At 39.2% G+C, this 19,446-nt stretch overlaps 1 protein-coding gene across 1 annotated transcript in view; it reads left to right on the plus strand.

Moving 5' to 3' along the window:
- Positions 1 to 19,446, plus strand: part of ZBTB20 (zinc finger and BTB domain containing 20) — a 797,618-nt gene that overhangs the window by 620,855 nt on the left and 157,317 nt on the right. The window contains exon 5 of the mRNA XM_082654615.1: positions 10,050 to 10,089. The gene's annotated coding sequence lies outside the window, so the exon portion shown is untranslated. The remainder of the gene's footprint in view (positions 1 to 10,049; positions 10,090 to 19,446) is intronic.

The following is a 19,446-nucleotide window of genomic DNA, read 5'->3' on the forward strand; positions in this document are numbered from 1 at the left end:
TAGAGTTGTGGATGGATCACTTCCTCAGGACCAACTCATACAGAGGAACCACACATGTACAGACTTCTAAAAATAAAAGAAAGCCATGAACCTTCAGACCCCGTGGCACAAATGGATTGCCTTTGGAGGTGAGAAATACTCACTCCCTTTTGTCAGGGATGAGCGGGCCTCACTTGAAATATCTGGGCAGGCCACTGTCTGGTCCTGAAAATGAACCTGCGGCTTGAGGAGAGCTCTGGCAAATTGGGCACTTTCTGAAATTTACCTCTGCTGACTCTTTACATTCATGTCTTGCTCAGTTTCTTTTAATGTGCCTTATTTTCTAGGTCTCATCTTGGAAACAACATAATTTCTTCCTGAAAATATAGGTGAATTCTTTCTATTTTCATAATTGTGTTTCCCAGGCTGCCACGGGTTCCCTGCCTGCTGAGATCAGCTCAGCCAGGGTTTGGCCTGAAGGATTCCTCTAGGTTGTTTACAATCTAATCCTTTCATGAAGTGGAAGGTGAAAGAGCAGACAGGAAACACCCTCAATTCCTAGATCATTAATAGGTGAACACAAGAATTCAGGTATTTATAAGTAAATTTCACCCACAGGGTTGTCTGAGGCAGAAAGATACTGTGAAAAACCTCCTTGAGCACATGCTCTGAAGAGCCAGGAACCAATGGAGATTAACCAGGGGGAAATCACTAACAAAGAACATGTTTGTAAAGTTTCAGAGCAAACCATTTATGTTTCTGCCTAAATTACTCTGACGTCAGTAGGAACACTTCACAGAGTGTATAGACAGAAAGTCCCACAATGTTTATAACTTCCAAAAGGAAATATATATAGACACACACATATATATGGTATATGCATGCATATGTATGTATCTTTATTTGCAGTTAAACTATAGGCAATATTGCTTCTTGAGATGGGAAATCAGGTGACGCCCTTGGAAAGTAAAGCTGAACAATCTGTACAGTCCAGAGCAGAATCCACCTCCACCACCATCACCACACACACAAACACATAATCACCAAATACCTCCTTCATGACCTTGGAAAAACCTGAATTTGGATCTTGTAGAGACAGATAAGAAAATGACAGTTCCCCTAAGAAGAAGTATTAAACGCAGTTAAATTACTAACTTTTCAGATAACTGAGAGCAGGTTGGGGTTGAGGAGGATGGAGAGCTGACTGAGTGTGTCCCCAAAGAGCCAGTCCAGGTCACATTTGTTTCTTTTTCTTCAACTGCCTGATGATAGGAATGTGGATGTAGAAATAGGAAGGGATGAAGGGAGGGAGCCAGGAGTAAGTTTTATGAATTCTAACAACAACATTATCAGCTTATTGTACCACAGGCTTTCAAAATTCCAGTTGCTGGTTAGCTTGACACCCTTGCTGTTCAGTTCATTCATTTTTATTTTTAAACATCTTTATCGGAGTAAAATTGCTTTACAGCGTTGTGTTAGTTTCTGCTGTATAACAAAGTGAATCAGCTGTATGTATACATATATCCCCATATCCCCTCCCTCTTGCATCTCCCTCCCTCCCACCCTCCCTATCCCACCCCTGGTGGTCACAGAGCACCAAGCTGATCTCCCTGTGCTATGTGGCTGCTTCCCACTAGCTAGCTATTTTACCTTTGGGAGTGTATATATGTCATTGCTACTCTCTCACTTCATCCCAGCTTACCCTTCCCCCTCCCCATGTCCTCAATTCATTCTTGACATTCGAAACAGCATAAGCAATGGCTACATGTACCAACCATTATCCTAGTTAGGTGGTCAAAGTCAATTTAATGCTGGCTTTATTTTCTGTACTGATATTGAACAAAATGTTTCTCTTGAAAGGTCTTAGACCTCTCTCCTCCCAGCTCCTGATCACAGCAATAACCAACCTCCAGAAGTCATTAGTGAAGACTAGAATAATATCCTATAAAAAGTCATCTATGAAGAAATTGGCATAGTGTATCTCTGATTTGTGTCCTTATGAAAATGATGGTTTGCAAAATAAAACATTTCTCTGTCTCAATCTCTTTTTTTAACCAGATCTTTACAAGTTACATGGGGACTGATTTTTTTTTCCTAACAAAGGTTGAATAACACTCAAAGGCTTTAGTAGCCAAAGTCCATCTTTAGAAATAGCTTTCTTCTATAATGTACTGCCAATTTCTTATGTGTGTGTATTTTGACCTTCCTGATGCCTCTGCTATGGGCTGCCTGTTGATTGGTACATGTTACTGCTTTGCTTATAAGAGTTGGGCAATAGTTCAGTGATCCAGTCCAAATCTGGGCCATAGATAGAAAGGGCTCATCTTCTATTTAAGAAATGTGGCAAACTGCTTTAAATGAATTTGGTTCAGACAAGGTCATTGGAACTGTTCATCTAATCTTGTGTGCTGTATGTAATGGACACTTCTGCTGAGCTCCAAAGCTGCAAGGTAAATAGATAAGAAAGCCAGTAACTTGCCGCCCCTGTTAGAGCTTTCCCTGAGTCTGTCATCAGATTTACATTCTTAGTCATATGGAGCCCCTTTTGGCCATTTAAAAGTATTTGTTCACTGGTTCTCCTGATGTCTTTAAAGACAGACATCAGAGAATGTCCTGGGAATAATAACAATGAATTCTTACATTATTTTCTGGTCTTTTTTTCTAACTTTAAAAAAAAATTGAATATTGAATTTAAATGCATATTCATAACAGGTTTATGAAATCTTCAGCTAAATTTCTTGGACATGAAAGAATTAATTGTTAGAATGCTTTACTGTAGCTAATCATTATGTTAAAACCATAGTAGATTCAAGTATATTTTTGCTCAATTCTATTTGAATAATTAATATACACTTGGCAAATTGAATCAATACATAAGCACTATATACACTGTTTTGAATTTAGTAACTTACAGACTTTCTGTGTTGCCTTATCCTCTTCTAACCATAAAATGTATTTTACTCAACTGTGTTGTGATTCTGTACAATTTTGGGAGTCAGCATGTTATAGGATTTTGTAGTCATATAGAGCAAAACAAGACTAGAGAAGTATTAAATTCACCCTCCTGACTGGAGGCAGAGCTGTATTTATTCCATCCGAAATAGATGAGGATCTTTCCTACTTTTAAATAACCGTGAAGATAGAAATTTCATAACAGCTCTTAGCAATCTATTTGATTATTTACCACTTGTACATTTAAGATGTTCATCCTTAAGTCTTAACTTAAATTCTTCATCGCACAGTTTAATATCATTTCACCCTAGGACAAAAATACCTATCATTATTCTCTTTATAACAACTCCTCTTATAGTCAGAAAACTATGAAGATACACCTCAGCACTTTCTTTCTTAAGCGAAATTATTCCAGTTTTTTAAACATTTACTTTTATCTCTATAGCTCTTTCTGTACAAGAGTGGCAAAGGGGACTATTTTAAAAAGTTCTGTCATACATGATGCCCCTGAGTAAGGCACTGCATATTTTAATTTCACTGTGCCGATGTGGAAATAGCCACAGCTTTTTCATTATATGCTGATGGACAGAGCATTTGTGTTCATTTAACCTTGAGGTTGAAACTTGTTCCCAAAAAAGTAACTGACTCATAGCATTGGCTAGACCCAGGAATAAAGAGCATCAGTTTTCTTAATCTTAAAGGCTCACTTTGCCCCCCACTCTAAAATGCACTAAAATTAACTTTTCCTTGCCCTCTCTCTGGTGCTATTTGTTTACTGATTTAACAACTTTTTTCTATCATCTTTGTCTCCTAAAATAGATGGACAGCATTTATTCAACAAACGTTGGAGTGTCATGCTGTGTTTAGGACACTGTTCTAGGCTTGGGAGATTCTAGTGTGAACTGTTAGCAAAGGCTCAGGGACAGAGGTGTCCTGAGCGTGTTCAGGGAGAGCAAATAGCCTGTTACAGTAGGTAAGGAAGCAGTGGTGGAGAAAAAACAAAAGAGGTGGATTGGGGCCAGATCGTGAAAGATCTTGGATTGCTCTTAAGCAAATAGTTGGTGGTGACAAGGACAAAAGTAACGTTTTCCAATCTGTATTATGGAAAGCTTTTATCAAGTCTTTAAAACACAGGCTGTGCCCACATTGTGCTCTTGGTTTAGTATCTAACAGACCATTGGGTGAAAGTACCTGCTTAATTTTTATCTTTTGATATAAATTTTGTGTTATAATTTTTCCCTTTGTATTAAAAAAAATTCAAGGGAACCATTTGAGTAAAGACAGCCTTCTGTTCACACTGATCTGGATGTTTCTTCCTCCTGCTGTGCCCATATTTATTCCAAAGCCCTCTGTACCACTAACATGTTACTTTCTGTGTTTATATACCAAGGAGTCTTGGGATGACTTTGTCCTATAATAGGCACAACTTTTTTTTGTACCAAATGTCATTAATAGTAAGCTGTGAGCAGCATTATGACCAAGTGTTTCTACCTGATTGGACCACATGATAACAATACCAGAACTTTTCAACATCCCCTAAAAGATATTAATGTACTATAATAAAAGGTCTTGTACACCAATCCATTTGGAACATGTAAAGCTATAACTTTAGGAATTTGAAAGGAAGGAAAGTTGTTCGGAATAAGATTGTAGAGAGCTCCTGAATGTCATCCTGCCATCGAATTAAGTCTGTTTTAGGAGCTGTAAGAAATCATCCTAAATATATTAAACAAATTCAGTTCCTGATACTAACTACCTCCCACCCTACCCTGCCACCCCTCCCAGCCTTACTGCTTTTACTTCATTCTTATTTCTCAGGCTTTATACCTGTAAGAATCAGGAAGACTCAAGAGGATTTGTATGGGATGGGGTAGAGTGTCAAGTTGTATCTCAGCAATGTCTCAGGCTCAGAAACAATCCTATACCTAATTGCTGAACTTCAGTTTTTGAATTCTCTCTTTTTATTGATCATGATTTCATCATCTTGGTTTCTGAAGACAGACGTCATTCTGTGTTATCATAGCATATTAAGGAAAGGTAAGGCATCATTGTGATTTCCCTTCTGTTCTTCTCAAGATGGTCTTGAAAAGCAGACCCCAAGATATAAATGACCATTTATGGCATTTATAGTTAGTCTCCTTAAGGCTGACCAAAGGAATGAAGACACTTCAAGAAACTTGCAGGAGACCCCAAAGTACCTAAAGGGAAATTGAGCATGTTTTGTATGCATATCTGAATAAGCCTTCCATCTGACTTTAACTTATAAATCTTTTGCCAGGTAGAAAATAGAGAATTAAAAACCTCCAAATTCAGGGTGCATGAAATGTCATTATATCTAGCATAAAATTCCTTGAATCTGTCAGATAAAGGAAATCATGCATCCAGAGTGAAGATGGAATATCAATTGACAGGAACCTATGAAACTAGCACATATTCTGAGACATATGAATCTAAAAACCCAATAGGGCCTCATCCTTTGAAAACATTGGAAGCCAGAAAGGTATTAGGAAAATCAGTAAGGTAAAAATCTCCATCCTACTATTTGGAATGACTCCCACATAAGAATTAATTAACACAATACTTCTAGAACATTAAAAGGATGTTAAAATGTTATCTCTACTCATAGAAAACAAAGATATAAACCCACCTAACTGCTAGAGAAAGTAGTTGAAAAAAAAATTGGATGGATTAAAGGCATGTCTAAGAGGTCTTTTCTGTCCTGTTGTCACATCATTTACCCTCTTCAGATAGAAGGATAAGTGTTGAACTTCAGTTCATCTGAATTCCTCAGCTCTGTCATCAATGCTGTGACACATTCTAATTTTCTGATTCATTTGTGATGAGTAAGCTCTCCCTTTTCTATTCACAATGCTGAAAGTAACCAGTTGTTGTGAGTGAGTTATGATTACTTATTTTCCATTTTTTTATTGCACTATTATTTTCCCTTAGCAGAGCTTCTCTCACTCTTTATCAGCCAGTGTGAATCCCACGTGCGGAAAAGCCCTTGGACAGTACCATTGCCTAGGCTTGGAGTTAGTCAAGAGGAACGAGAGACTGACAGCCCAGACTCCTTTTTTAACCCAGCCAGGTACCTCAGCTGTCAAGTGTCTCAGCTTCTGCACCAAACAATGGGTACAATAGTAGCTTTCCCTTACCACCCTGAAATATCTAGACTGCAAATCAAGCCCAAACTGTCTCCTTCCAAAGGAGACACTTAAACTAGCCTACAAAATTCTTAATGAGGCCAGACTTCAAGGACAAACATAAAGTGGGAAACACCTAGAAGTACTGGAACTTAAGGGTTATAAATATGCAGACCTCAGAATGGTACAGACTTATTCAGATCCCAGCAGCTGTCTGATTTAGGGTAAGTTTCCTAATTTCTCAAATCTCCCTTTTTCCTCTGGTAAAGTGGAAGTAATAGTATTTACTCTTGTAGTCAGGATTAAATGATATACTGTTAATGCTGCTTTTCAAACTTTTCCAGGGAGGTGATCATCAAGCTAAGGTGAGCATCCAATATTCAGGGTGCCTGGACATCACCTGAAACAGTCTGCTGCAAATGAGGCTTTTCAGTGAGGTCTCAGGTTTCACCCTAAAAAATACGTGCACATTTTGCATTCTACCCCTCAATTTATCCTTGTTTGTTTCATTAAACTGGAAGTTCCATGAGGACGAGAACAGGATCTGTTCTTTTTTTCTATAACGTCCAAGAAATAGTTATTGGATAAATGAGTACATATACAAATAAGAGTTTAAATTACTTGGTCATAAAGACAACTGACCCTCTAAAGAGACAGCCGTGTCTTTATTATTTATTTTGTGGCTTTGCACACTCTTGTCACACTGCTCCACCTCCCTGGGTATACCCATATTCAAATTTAAGAAACATTTACTTAAGATGCCTGGAATCACAGAAAGTACTCAGTGAATAGTAACTCATTATCATTTCTCTGCTCACTATTCCTCTACCTCATTGTTCCTAAGGCTCTATAGACTTTTTAAAAAAGAATTTATAAGGGACTAGGAAAGTCATAGTCTGGAAGTCCTGTAAAGGAGTCTGTGTGTCTCTAGTGACACACACTCACCCATGCAGAGATCCATTTTCTATACATTTCATTTACTCCTGGCTTTAACTCTATAGCAACTTGTTAAAACATCCTAGAGGTGATGAGTAGGGGGACTGAAAGAGCATTTTCTCCCCTCTCCCCTTAGACCAAGGGTTACTAACCTGGAATTCTTGGAAGACCTTCATGGAGTTTGGGAGATGCTTGAAACTTGGTGTTTTTGAAGAGTTTCTGGGAAGAGAAATTCTCATAGGGATCTGTATCACCTCAAATGTTGGGAACCATTGCTGTAGAACATAAATGGAAATCAGAATGGACTAATCTTTAAGTTACAGTTAATAATACTTTTAGTTCCTTGGAGATTGATACTATATAATAATTTCTACTCAGAAATCACAAAACTAAAACAAGACTTCACTACAAATCACCCCTTCTCCCCCTCTCTACTCTTGCCTCCCCTACCAGGTTTTAAGGTCTTGATTCATTTTGGGCTTTATAGTTCTATATTCTTGGCTAGATATTTGTGCTTTGAACCCAGCATGCTTAATGAAAATGTTTTTAACCTTATGCAAAACTATTATAGATAATTCTTTGCATTTCAGATGAAAACAATTTATAGACATACAAGGTGAATATCACTTAGGCAGAAAGGGCACATATCAATAAAATAACAATTTGAACTGAACAAAAATAAACCCATGTAGATTAATACATATTTTCAAAATTGCATAGCAGATTGTAATTCAATCAAGAAACGGGGCCTTTTGACATTTATGAATGTTTATAAATTGTGTAAGAACTCTGAGATTAAATTTTTAGCCTTAGTATTAAATTTAGGATAGATAGTATTGTTTTTCATTAATACATAAAGACAACAATTATATCCAATAAAATCTTCAATTTAACTTGGCTTTAATTTGTCTTAGACTGCGACATACACACTGTGATTTTTCTCTCCATCTTGGATTCCTGTCATTGACAGCCTGTGTGTCATTTGACATCCAGGAAAGATAGCTTTTCATTCCAGACCTTGGATATATTAATCAATCTGGATACAGTTTACATCGATCTCTTTTGATCACATCAAAAATTTAATTTTGACTGATTAACTTTTATGAATAAATACTCCTTTCCTAGAAAGGAAAGTTATGCTCTTAGATATAAGAGCATAAATACTAAGTATAGTTCAAAAAGAGCATAACTATTATTGAGACTTACTGGGTTTATAACATGCAACAGAAAAATAAGTGAGCATATTGCATAGATAACCACTAATCATATTTTTCTCCATTTTCTCAAGGGTTGGGAAAGAAAGAAAACTCAAAAAGGTTGGAGGAGGTAGGGAAAAAAGGGAGGAGAGAGGGAAGGAAGGAAGGAAGAAAAGAAGAAAGGAAGGAAGGGAAAGGCTTTTAAAAGATGCACCAGTGAAGTGGTCTAGGATCCTAGCTTGTGGAAGGGACTAGAAAGTAGCAAAACTTAGAGCTTTAAAGTCGTTGAGGCTAGTTGGTCTATATATATATATGTACGTATTTCAAGTTTGTGTGTACTTTCAATGAATCATACATAAGTTAATTATCTTGCTTAAAATTTTCATTAAGCTCATCAATTTTGTGAAACAATTTAAAAACATTGGAGACGGCCAGCCTCTCTTGTGTTGGCATACATTACGGTCCAGGCTGCAGATTTTCATCTTAACTCTTCTTGTCCAAAGAGGGGAACAACATACTTCACTCCTGCATGTTCATGGAACAGAGTTTCACCTTGTCCATAAAAGGAAAAACTTTTTCTTTGGAGGAACCTCTATGATGGTGCATTTTCCCAGAAAACTTGCTGAGAAGTGAAGTCTCTAATTGCCAGTTTTCTACTTTAGCCTTATTCTATGCTTTAGTCAGGTCCTTGTACTTGATCTCTTTTAATACAGTTTGTTTTTCATATTTCTGAAGGCCATATGTGAAGTGGCTAAAATCATGGTGTCAGAGAGACAAGAATTCAATCAGTGTATGTTAAGTCCTTGACATATTTGAGTTGGGTCGGGTAGGGAGACCTGCTTTGTCTTCTCAGCATCCTTGTTTGGTTTATTAATTTCTCTTGGATCTTCTGTTACTTCAGTTTTATTCTTCTGTAAGAAAAGCTATCAAAACAGTGGCAAACAGACCAGTCCCATAATCGCTTATTTGGCTTGTGTGTTGAAGATTACAAAGGAGAATTATCAGACTTGAAATATAGAATGAGAAACTGTTAAGGTCAACTCCCCTCAAACCTGAAGTTTTCATTATTAGAAATGCATTTTGGGGGACAAATGCTTTCGTTTAAAATCATTTTGTCAGACGGGACACTCTTAGGCTGGTGAGACAGGGTAGACAAGGCAGTAGCAGTCCTCAGCTAACAATTGACAATACATGGAGGCTTTGAATTTGCCCAGAGTATCTTCTGGGCATTAAACATACTAAATCTACCCTTAAAAGAAGCAAAGTTTATCAGTTTCACTCATCTTCGTCAAAATTAGCTAAGATCTGTCAGGCACTACATAGTAAAGCTTTTATCTATTCTCATCAGTACTGCCCAATAGATATTTATGCAGCGATAGAAACGTTCTATCTGTAAGGCAGCCACTAGCCACAGGTGGCTGTGGAGCGCTGGGAATGTGACTAGTAGACTGAGGAACTAAAATTTTAAATATTTTAAATTTAAATAGGTAGATGTGGCTAGTGGCTACTGTATTGAACAGCACAGCTCTAGGTAATGCTCATATGATTTCGATCAGAATGAAGCTGACAAAGAAAGAGGTTGGCATTCCTTCTGTATTGGTCAGATAGCAGCAGGTCACACCTTTGGAAATTTTACGAGGCTGAATCTCCTCTTTCTTGGGCTCCAGGTGACAAAATGGGTTCTTACTGCTCATGCTTTAGGAGCAATTAGTCCTGTCTTATTAGTCCTAAACTTAGTCCTAAAATTAGTCCTAAAATTAGTCCTAAACTTAGATTTACTTTCCTTCTCTCCACAGTATCATTGGGTTTATTTTTAATTCCTTGTTTTGTCTTTGATTTTCAGTTCCTTGACCGTCATTCTGTGGCCTGCCCCTTCTCTTTATGTAAGTAAAAGTGGTTTTTTTCTTTTTCAAAAAAGCACCAGATTTGGGAAATTTGGGTCTTTATTGTCATGTTCTCCAGTTGGCATTGTTGTGGTTTCCAGTGCTTCTTCAGTGTGTATTATCTTCTTTTGTGTTTGGAGTCAATGCTGTTGGTGGTTGTAGTAGTTGCCATCATGAGGGGGCTGAAAAGACCAGCAGCCCAAACCACTGGACTTATATGAAGACTTCCTTTGACTCAGCCACGGCTGCTGTTTGCAAAAGTCACTGCTCTTCTAAACTACAGCTTACATTCTTCAGTCAGATACCAGCCACAGTTGGGCTTTTGCTCCACTGTCAATCAATGGGCAATTATTTATTCTTCAGTTATACACCCATCCCTAGGCCCAATAGTTTTTAATTTCAACTTCTAGATCAGAGCTTTCATTTTTGGACAAAATTTCTAGTATCCTTTTACAGGAGGTACAAGACTGAAGTACAAAACTTTAGTTATTTAGGCTAAAATTGTGTGTGAAATAGTAAAGTACAGAGGAAAAAAAAAAGAAAGAGAGAGAGAAATCATATGCCAGGAGGTTTATAGAAGGTGCCATTCTTTTTTTAGAAAAGATGGAAAGTCATTTGGGGAGAAAACAACAACAACAACAACAACTTGATTTCAGATGAAAAGAGAGAACATTTATAATTTAAAGCCCAAATCAGGCTGCACTGAGTTGGTTTGGATAAATTTCACCTTGAGCTGCTTGAAAGAGATTCTGGGGCCACGAGCCCAAATAATCAAAGTCACTACCTGAGACACCACCCAAGAGATGCTACAGGTAGTGGCAGTTACCTCACGTGATAAATATTATCAGCATCCTTCCAGCTGCTTCTCACTCTCTGGTGAACGCTGTCCCTTATTCACAGCATACTATCTTCACTGACTCCTTCACACTCTGAGGTATTTCTTGTGTTGCAATCATTTGCACAGAAAGGAGGTTCCCATGGCTCTTTTGCTTGCGTGTGGCTTCCACTCACATTCCTAGAAGCTAGTTGCAAATATATGTAGGGGAGCAGAATCTTCCAAAGGATGCTAAGGCTAAAGTCTAAAGTGACATTTATTTGACAGAGAAAGGAGATTGATTAAAATCCCCAGAGACTGGTGCTGTGTGTAATGCATTTATACAGCAGGGGTGGGTCCTCTCTGCCCCTGACAAGTCTTGTTATTCCTCATTCTTGGTGTTGATAGAGTGGGTCTGTCAGTGCTTCAGCGGGTGTCAGCGTGCATGCATGTGGTTACCACTTTACGTCTCTGCATCCCGACTCCAGTTACCTAGCACTGCATATTTCTAGTCCTCTGACTGGCAAATCATTTTTGTTGCAGTTCTTTTGTGTAAAAACAGTTCACATAATAGCTCTGTGTTAGACAAGGCGTTAATCCTCACATCACCGGGGATGAATCAGCACCGTGCACTTCTGCCCGCACGGCTCAGCTATTATGACGTCAGCACTGGAGGGCAAGCCTCAGACATAAGCAGTGCAGCAGCCTGGAGACCTGGGTCACAGATTAGAAATCGAGGGGAGACCTTTGAGATAAAAAACGTAATTGAAAGGCTGTCTCTGGCTCATAGGAAAATGTGAAGCTGATTCTATGCTATATCAACCATCAATCTCACAGCTTCTAGAGAGATCCCAATTTTTAACCAGAGAGGAGGCTGAGCAAATGACCTGAATGGGCTAATAGCCCATCCACATATCCACTAACCTTTTCCCACCCCCCAGGCCAGGTTTCCTGCTTGCTTAGATTGTTCCAAATCCTGAGACTGCTTTTATTTCAAAGGTGACAGGGCCTATGACAGTCCTGCTGTCCTCAAGTGCCCCACAGACATAGCTGATGGCTCCAGAGGTGGTGCCCCAGGTGCCCATCAAAGGGAGAAGAAAAGTTCCTTGGGGACAGATCAAAACATTATCTCTCCAGTGCTTCTAGTTCCTAGTGCCTCTAGCTCCTAGTGCCTCTTTAATGGCCTCCTCCAGACAGGTGCAGCATTCTGCCTGTTCAACTTTTTTCTCCTCGGCACTGCATTTAGTCCAAAGTCCCAGTCTGGATTTGACACAGATTTCAATAGGAGCTGAATAGCTTCCAGATGTTCCCCCAAAAGTGTTTCATCCCATTAATCTTTAGTAGAGCAAAGAGGAGCCCTCTATAACCTGCCATGCTGCCTTGAAGCAGATAGCAGACTCTCCCTATTTGAGAAACTAGGTTCTTAAAAGGTAGACCTCTCTACAGTTCGCACTAAGGTTCATTCTCAGAACAACACCTTTCCATATTGAAAACTAAATGTTGAAAAGGCTGAAAATTAACTGCCTACATTCTCTGTTAATAAGACATTCCTCCATCGCACCCTCTATCCCTCACTCTTCCTTTCACCCTGTGATAACCATCTAAAGTGCCTTACTGCTGGGGTCTTCTGCCTTCATTAGATTGCTAGTAGGCCCCTACCTGCTTCTAGAAGCTAATACTACTGCTTGGCTTAGGTTTTGATTGATTATCATGCACAGCTCTTCGTTCAGTTTTCAGTCAACAAACATTTATGGAAAGCTGGTCACTATGCTCAGTTCCTAAAGCTGCTATATAAATAAGAAATGCTCCCCATTGTTAAAAATCTCACAGTCCAGTAGGGGAGATATATAGTAAATAAAGGCCATGCCATGTGATAGGCACTGGAATGGAGGTATATACAAGATGTAGCGAGGGGAACAAGAAAGGAGCACCCGCCCGTATGTTGGAGGTGCCCAAGCTGGGCCTGAAAGTCTAAAGCGTGAATTGTAGTTTACCAGGTGGATGGGAGGAGGGGAAAGCAAAAGGGGATCATAATCAGAAAAAAAGCCAGAGGAAAGTCAGAAGGTCTCTGCGCAGCAGCCTCATCCTGAGTTCGTGGCTAGAGCTTGGTGATTGAAAGTGGGCAAGAGGCAGATCACGAGGGCCTTGTATGCCGAGCAAAGAAGTTTGGACTGGAAGCAGCAGGCTTGGGGACGCTTTGAAGGATTTTAAGTAGATTTATGTTTTAGAAGAAGAGCATTCTGGTGACTGAGAAAAGGGAGACCAGATCATAGATGAAAACCAAGGGCCTGAACTGTGCAGTGGGGCTGGGAGTGGAGGGGAGGGGCGATTCGGTAGTGCTGACATAGACATTGACGTTTGCCTAATGCCAGCCTGGCTTGGCCCCGTGCATAATCCTTGCCTTCTAGGAGAAAGGATGATGTGTTGTTTGGGGCCAAATTTCAGGCCAAAATAGACCTTTATGGGACCTTCACCAGAGACCTCAACTTGAGTCTGACCTACCGCTCTCCAGAGATGTGTGTGTCTCTCTCCCATAGTGGCCTTGGGGGAGTGGCAGGCAGAAAAGGAGAGGACATTGCCAGTGTCCTGCTTTTCTCTTCTTTCACCTGAAAATGAAACCATTTCTTAATAATATCCCCCTAAAGTCAATCATTGCCCCAGTTTCCTATCATTTTCCCACTGCTGCCCTTTTCTGAGGAGAAGTTCCAAGCCATTGAGCTGAATTGCAACTTATGCACAGCCGGGTATTGAAACAATGCAGTATATTTGTTCCTTCTTTCTGAATTAGAGTTCACCATAAGTGTGCTTTTCTCTTGTTCACTTTGGGCTGCCAGGACAATTTAAAGGAAATTTTCAACAGCTTATGTTGCATGTACCATGTTCTTTTTTGCAAATGAGAGGATGTCTGTGGGTGTGTTTAAGTCTTCTCTGTACTACTTTCTGGAGAAAGGTCTGAGGAGATGAAGAAGATAAGGAGTAGAGACCTATTGAAAGCCCAGGTCCCTTCAGTGACCTGAGTGCAGAACGTAGGCTGGTGATCAGATGGTCAATTATGTGTTTGTCAAAACACAGTGGGCTGCGTTCCAGACTGCCAGCTTTGGAGGCCCGGCTTCTGCCAACCAAATGTCATCTGGGAACATGCAACACTGGGCACTGTGAAGGAGTTTGAAATAGACCATGCCACAGCCAACCTACTGCCAGTCTTATAGCACCAATATGGCATGCACAGCCGGGCCCCATGTTTCAGAGCTCAGGAATTCACTGTTCTAAATTCAAGAGGTCAGATGGGTTCATGTTTTCAAAGCCTATGTTCTCTGCTTTGAACATTGTGACTTGCTCCTCTGTGATTTCCAAGTGATTTTTTCCAGTCACATCGCTGTGGAAACCACTCTTTTTGTGATGGTTATGAGAGCCTTGTCAATGTCCCAGAGGAGAGAAAAAAAATAAACTTGCTCTGACAATGACTATGATTCCGACAGAGGGATTCCAACTCTTAGGAAATTACATTAAAGGTGCAGAGCTTTTAAAATATCAGGAACCACCTTGGCAACTTATAAAAAGCAGAAGGGCTTTGCCTATTTTATAAAGTGATTTGCATATACCTGCATAAATAATGTCCCCACCTGTACTTTTATGCATTTAGGTTGAATAAATTAAATTCAGTGATCTTTAAAATATTCACTGTCTTTCATTGCTCAGATACCATTTTCAGGACCCTTCCTCCTCATTTTTTTTCCTGTAGTAGTAGTGGCTATTTTTTTCAATCTTTTGACTAATTCAGAGAATCAAAACACTTCTGCAGACCAGCCTACCACAGCCAGGAGCATTACCTCCCTCTGCTTGCACTTCTCTTAGCCTTTCTACCTATTAGGCCATGCTTTCCATATGCTTTTCATAAAGGAAGTGGGGAGAGTATATTACTAAAAGGAAAACACACTGATACACATCTGAGGGACACACTCATATTAACCTTTCTTTCTTAGGCCACTGCCACCACTAACCCTAACCCTAACCCTAACCCTTCAGGAGCCATCCAGCCACTAAGCCATATCAATTGTAACTTGGGCCTTCAAATCAAAGCCTGGTTAGTAGGCCAGCCTTAAACACAATCATCCCATAAGCTATAAGTACTTATTATATACAAGGAATCATATTTAGTGGAGAGTTAAAACATAAACTGGGACATTGCCCTTGCTTGCTCTTAAGAAACTTAAAATTGAGTAAGGAAAGAAGTCGTACTATTGAGTGTTCATATGCGTAGCAAATGATAAATAACAATTCCAAAAGGAATGAAACATTCCAATAAGTACTATAGGATTTCATTCGTGAAAGAGAGCCTTGAGGGCTGGAAAACTTCATGTAAAATGCAATTTAGCTGGGTCTTGAAAAATGGATAGAATGTAAACAAGATGAAGAATAAAGGAATGGTATTCCAAGAAAAAGCATAAACCTAAGTGTGGGAATCTTTAGAGGGGTACAATAAATAGCACTGTTTTTCCCCACTCAAATTCTAAACCCATTGGAAAATAAGACAAAAGAACTGATGGCTGAGGAACCAAAATTTTTGCCAGAGTCTGGGTGGACAGATGTAACTTAGTATGAGAGGTAAAAAGAGCTCACTGACTCCCATTCTCCCAGGGGAAAATTTGTGTCTGCATAAGAACAACACTTTTCCAGGTCACTAACTCCCCCTAGTCTAAGTAGTCAAGGAAGAAGAAAGTCTAAATTCCCGTACTTATAAACTTTGATAGATCAGTTCCACCTAACTGAGAAACATGGACCACGGACTGTCTTACCAACATGATGACTTTCCTCCATGGAGAAGTATAAGGAATGAGGCCAGAGGCAAGATATGTTTAGAAAGCTTCCCTATGGAAACTGGGAGTGGGGAAGAGGCATTCCTATAAACCCTAAGATCCACAGGCTGGAAAACAAGAAGAGGAAATATTGAGTAAGATGAAAATGTGAACCAGAGCCAAGAGGCCAAATAAGGCTCTCATCTGCCTAAGGGGACATACCTGAGGTTGAAACCAGTAGTCATAGAATTATTGGAGACCTAAACTAAGGGATCCTTTTCAGACTCTCAAAGTTACCAGAATCAGAATCCCAGGAACAAGCAAGAAATGAAGATAATGGACTAAAACCTAGTTGGGAAAAAAAATACAAAAACTCTTATCTTTTGTTAAACTAGTAATAATAATAAGAAATAACATTTGTTGAGTGCTTGCCTTTCTTTAGGTACTGGACAAAATACTATTAATGGTTATATGATTTAACCTTTTAAACTACTCTTATTAAATAGATGATGTTATAATCCTAATTTTGAGGATAAAATGGAGATTTTGTATGTTTGAGTAATTTTTCCAAGAATGCCTAGGAAGTGATAGAGATAGAACTTGAATCCAAGACTATCTGTCTTAAAAGCCTTGGCTGAATTTCATTAAACACAAAGTAAATGTCTACTAAGTGCTGAAAGTATAATAATGAGCAAAACAGACATGGTCTCTGCCCTACTGGAGTTTATAATTTGGGGGATGAAAGACAGATATTAACCAAACTGTCACATGAAAGAACTTATAACTGCAAACTGTGCTTTCTGTTATGACATTAAAATGCCAGGTTTTCTAAGAACAAATATAGGAGGGGAATACTTAATAATAATAATAGTAAATATAGGAGAGGAATATTTAATAAGTGAGTCTGGAAGTACAGTACAAGCTTCCCTGAGGAAGTGACATTGAGCTGACATCTGAAGATGTAAAATAAGAAGTGAGATTAGGTGGTGGAAGAGGTTTCCAGGCTGAGGGAACAGCATGAATGAAGGCCCTGAATGTAGCAGAATAGAGAGAATGAGGTGAAAAGCAGCCAGGTTGAGGCTGAAGAGATAATACAGGGCCTGATAATATCAGGATCTTTGTCGGCCATATTAAGGACTTGCCTCAGGGCAATAGGAAAGCAAATTTAAGAATGAAAGTGGCATGATCAACTTTTTATTCTAAAAAGATCATGCTACTCTTGTACATTTATCCCAAACAAGCAGAAACATATCCACACAAAAATCAAAATTTATGGCAGCTTTATTCATAATAGCCCAAAACTGGAAACAACCCAAATGTCCTTCAATGAGTGAACGGTTAAACTGTAGTACAACCATACCATGGAACTGCTCAGCACTCAAAAGTAATGAACTCTTGGTATGTACAACAACTTGGATTAACAGCAAAGGTGTTACACTGAGTGAAAAAGCCAATTTCATTTATATAGGATTCTTGAAATGAAAAAATTATAAAGATGGAGAACAGATTAGTGGTTATCAGAGATTGGGGAGTGGGGGAGAGATGGAGCTGACTGTGGCTGTAAAAGTGTAGGCCAGAATATTCTTATATGTAACTGTATTTGGACTGTGGTGGTGACCATGCAAATCTATACATAAGGATACAATAGCATAGAACTACATACACACACGTACATGAGTGCATGCAAAATGAGTGAAATCTGAATAAGGTGGATGGATTGTACCAATGTCAATTGCCTGACTGTGATATTGTACCATAGTTAAACAAGATATTATATTGGGCCAATATATCAATAATAGAGGGGTAGAGGGTATACCAGATCTTTCTGTATTATCTCTTACAATTGCATGATAAACTATGATAATTTTGAGATTAAAAGTTAAAGATAAAGATCAAGCTAGTTTCATTATGGTAAATGGTCTAGAAGGAGCAAAAGTAAGGAGGCTGCTGTAATAGAACAGACAAGAGATAGACTAGGGTAGTGACAAAGGGAATAGAAGAATAATAAATGGAATCAAGAGATAATTCAGAAGCAAAATATACAGGATTTTCTTATGGATTGGATGAGGGAGATGAAGGAGAAAGAAGTGGCAACTATGACTACTGGTTTTATGCTTGTAAAACAATATGGAGGATGGTGCCACTCAGGGTTATATGAAACACGAGAGGAGAACTGGGGTGGAGAAAAGATCATAAGATCTGTTTTTAAAATGTCTAGTGTCAGATGCTTTTGATAGAGATAAGTGATCATATTGAGTAGGCAGAGGAATATATACAACTGGAATTCAGAAGTAAAGCAAAGGCGAATGAAGCTGTTGGCATGGATGATAATTGCCTAGGGGCAAGGTTAGATTGAGAAGAAGGCCCCAACTGGGACTTGAAGAACTCTTAATATTTAATCAGCTGGTAGAGAAAAATGAGGCTGTGAATATCCTCAGAAGGAACGGCTAAGAGGTAGTAGGAAAATAAGAAAACATTGGCACAGAAGCCAAGAGAAGAAGGTGTTTCAAAAAGAGTGGTCAGTAGCGACCACTGAGAAGTCAAGTGAGTTAAGGACTGAAAAATATATCACTTAATATATTAATCTGGAATTATTGTTGACCTTAGCAAAAGGTGGCTTGTTGAAGAGGTAGAAGCAGTAATTTATTCGTCATAGGATGAGGAAAGCGTAAGAAGTGAAGAAACAAAGGCAGCAAATATGTATCAGTCTTAGAAGTTTTACTGTAAAGGAAAAGAAAATGAGCTAGTATAATATCTTTGGAATGGGGGAGTGAGGTCAAAAATTTGGGGGAAAAAATGGAGATACTGGCATCTTTATATGCTTAGGAGAATACAGTAGAGAGGAGAGATTCAGTGTATAGGAGAGACAAGAGGATAGGATGATTGGTAGTGGAAGACTCCTGATAAGGACAGAGACATGGAATCCTGAGCACAAGTGGAAGGAGAGAAGTAGGGACATCTCTTCCATAGTTACAAGAAAAAAGAAGGAACGGTAGGGATAGATGCGAGCCATGCGTACGTTTGGTACTGAGAAGTTGAGAGGTTTCCCAAGTGATGGCTCCTAGGGAGCAAGGTCCTGCTAAGAATAAGTGAGGAGGAGATTTGAGGAAAGTAGAGGTTTAAAGTAGTTCTTGGGACAAATGGGCAATAGGTTAGCCAGAAAAACAGCAGTATTCTCCTTGGCAGTGTGGAAGGTCTAGGTGAGCCTGGTGGGTTAATGTGGTACCTGTCTGTCTTGTGTGATTTTCTCCAGCAGTTCAGTGATGAAGCAGTTCAGTGATGAAGGTGGAAGCTCAGAGGAGATGTGCACTTGAGTTCAAATTAGGATGGAGCTTTACCTAATGTACATGAAAAGATATTAGAGTTTTTAGCTTCGTTTTGGTTCTATTAGAGGCCAGAATGAAAAGGCAGTGAAAGGGCTCCGTTCAGTTCTCTAAGCATCTGGTGAGTACCTACATTGCACCAGGCACTATGTTTGGTACAGAAAAAACAGTCTGGTGAAGTTTAAAGGCTGCCATCTAGTCCACAAGGCCAGGAACAGGTGATTAGATAACCTTTACCAAAAGACACAGAAACCCATGTCATTACTTTTCTTTCTTCTGCCCGTTCCTTCCTCCCATCCTGGCGTTATCCAATTATTTTCTTGCCTTCTCACAAAATGTCTACGTCTGCCTTATTGCCAAGCCTCTAATATGCATCATACAAATACGAGTGACAATTCTGATTTCTCCCATCATCATTTTGCTA

This window comes from Grampus griseus (assembly GCF_964374135.1).
Source record: "Grampus griseus genome assembly, chromosome: 5".
Taxonomy (NCBI): Eukaryota; Metazoa; Chordata; class Mammalia; order Artiodactyla; family Delphinidae; genus Grampus; species Grampus griseus.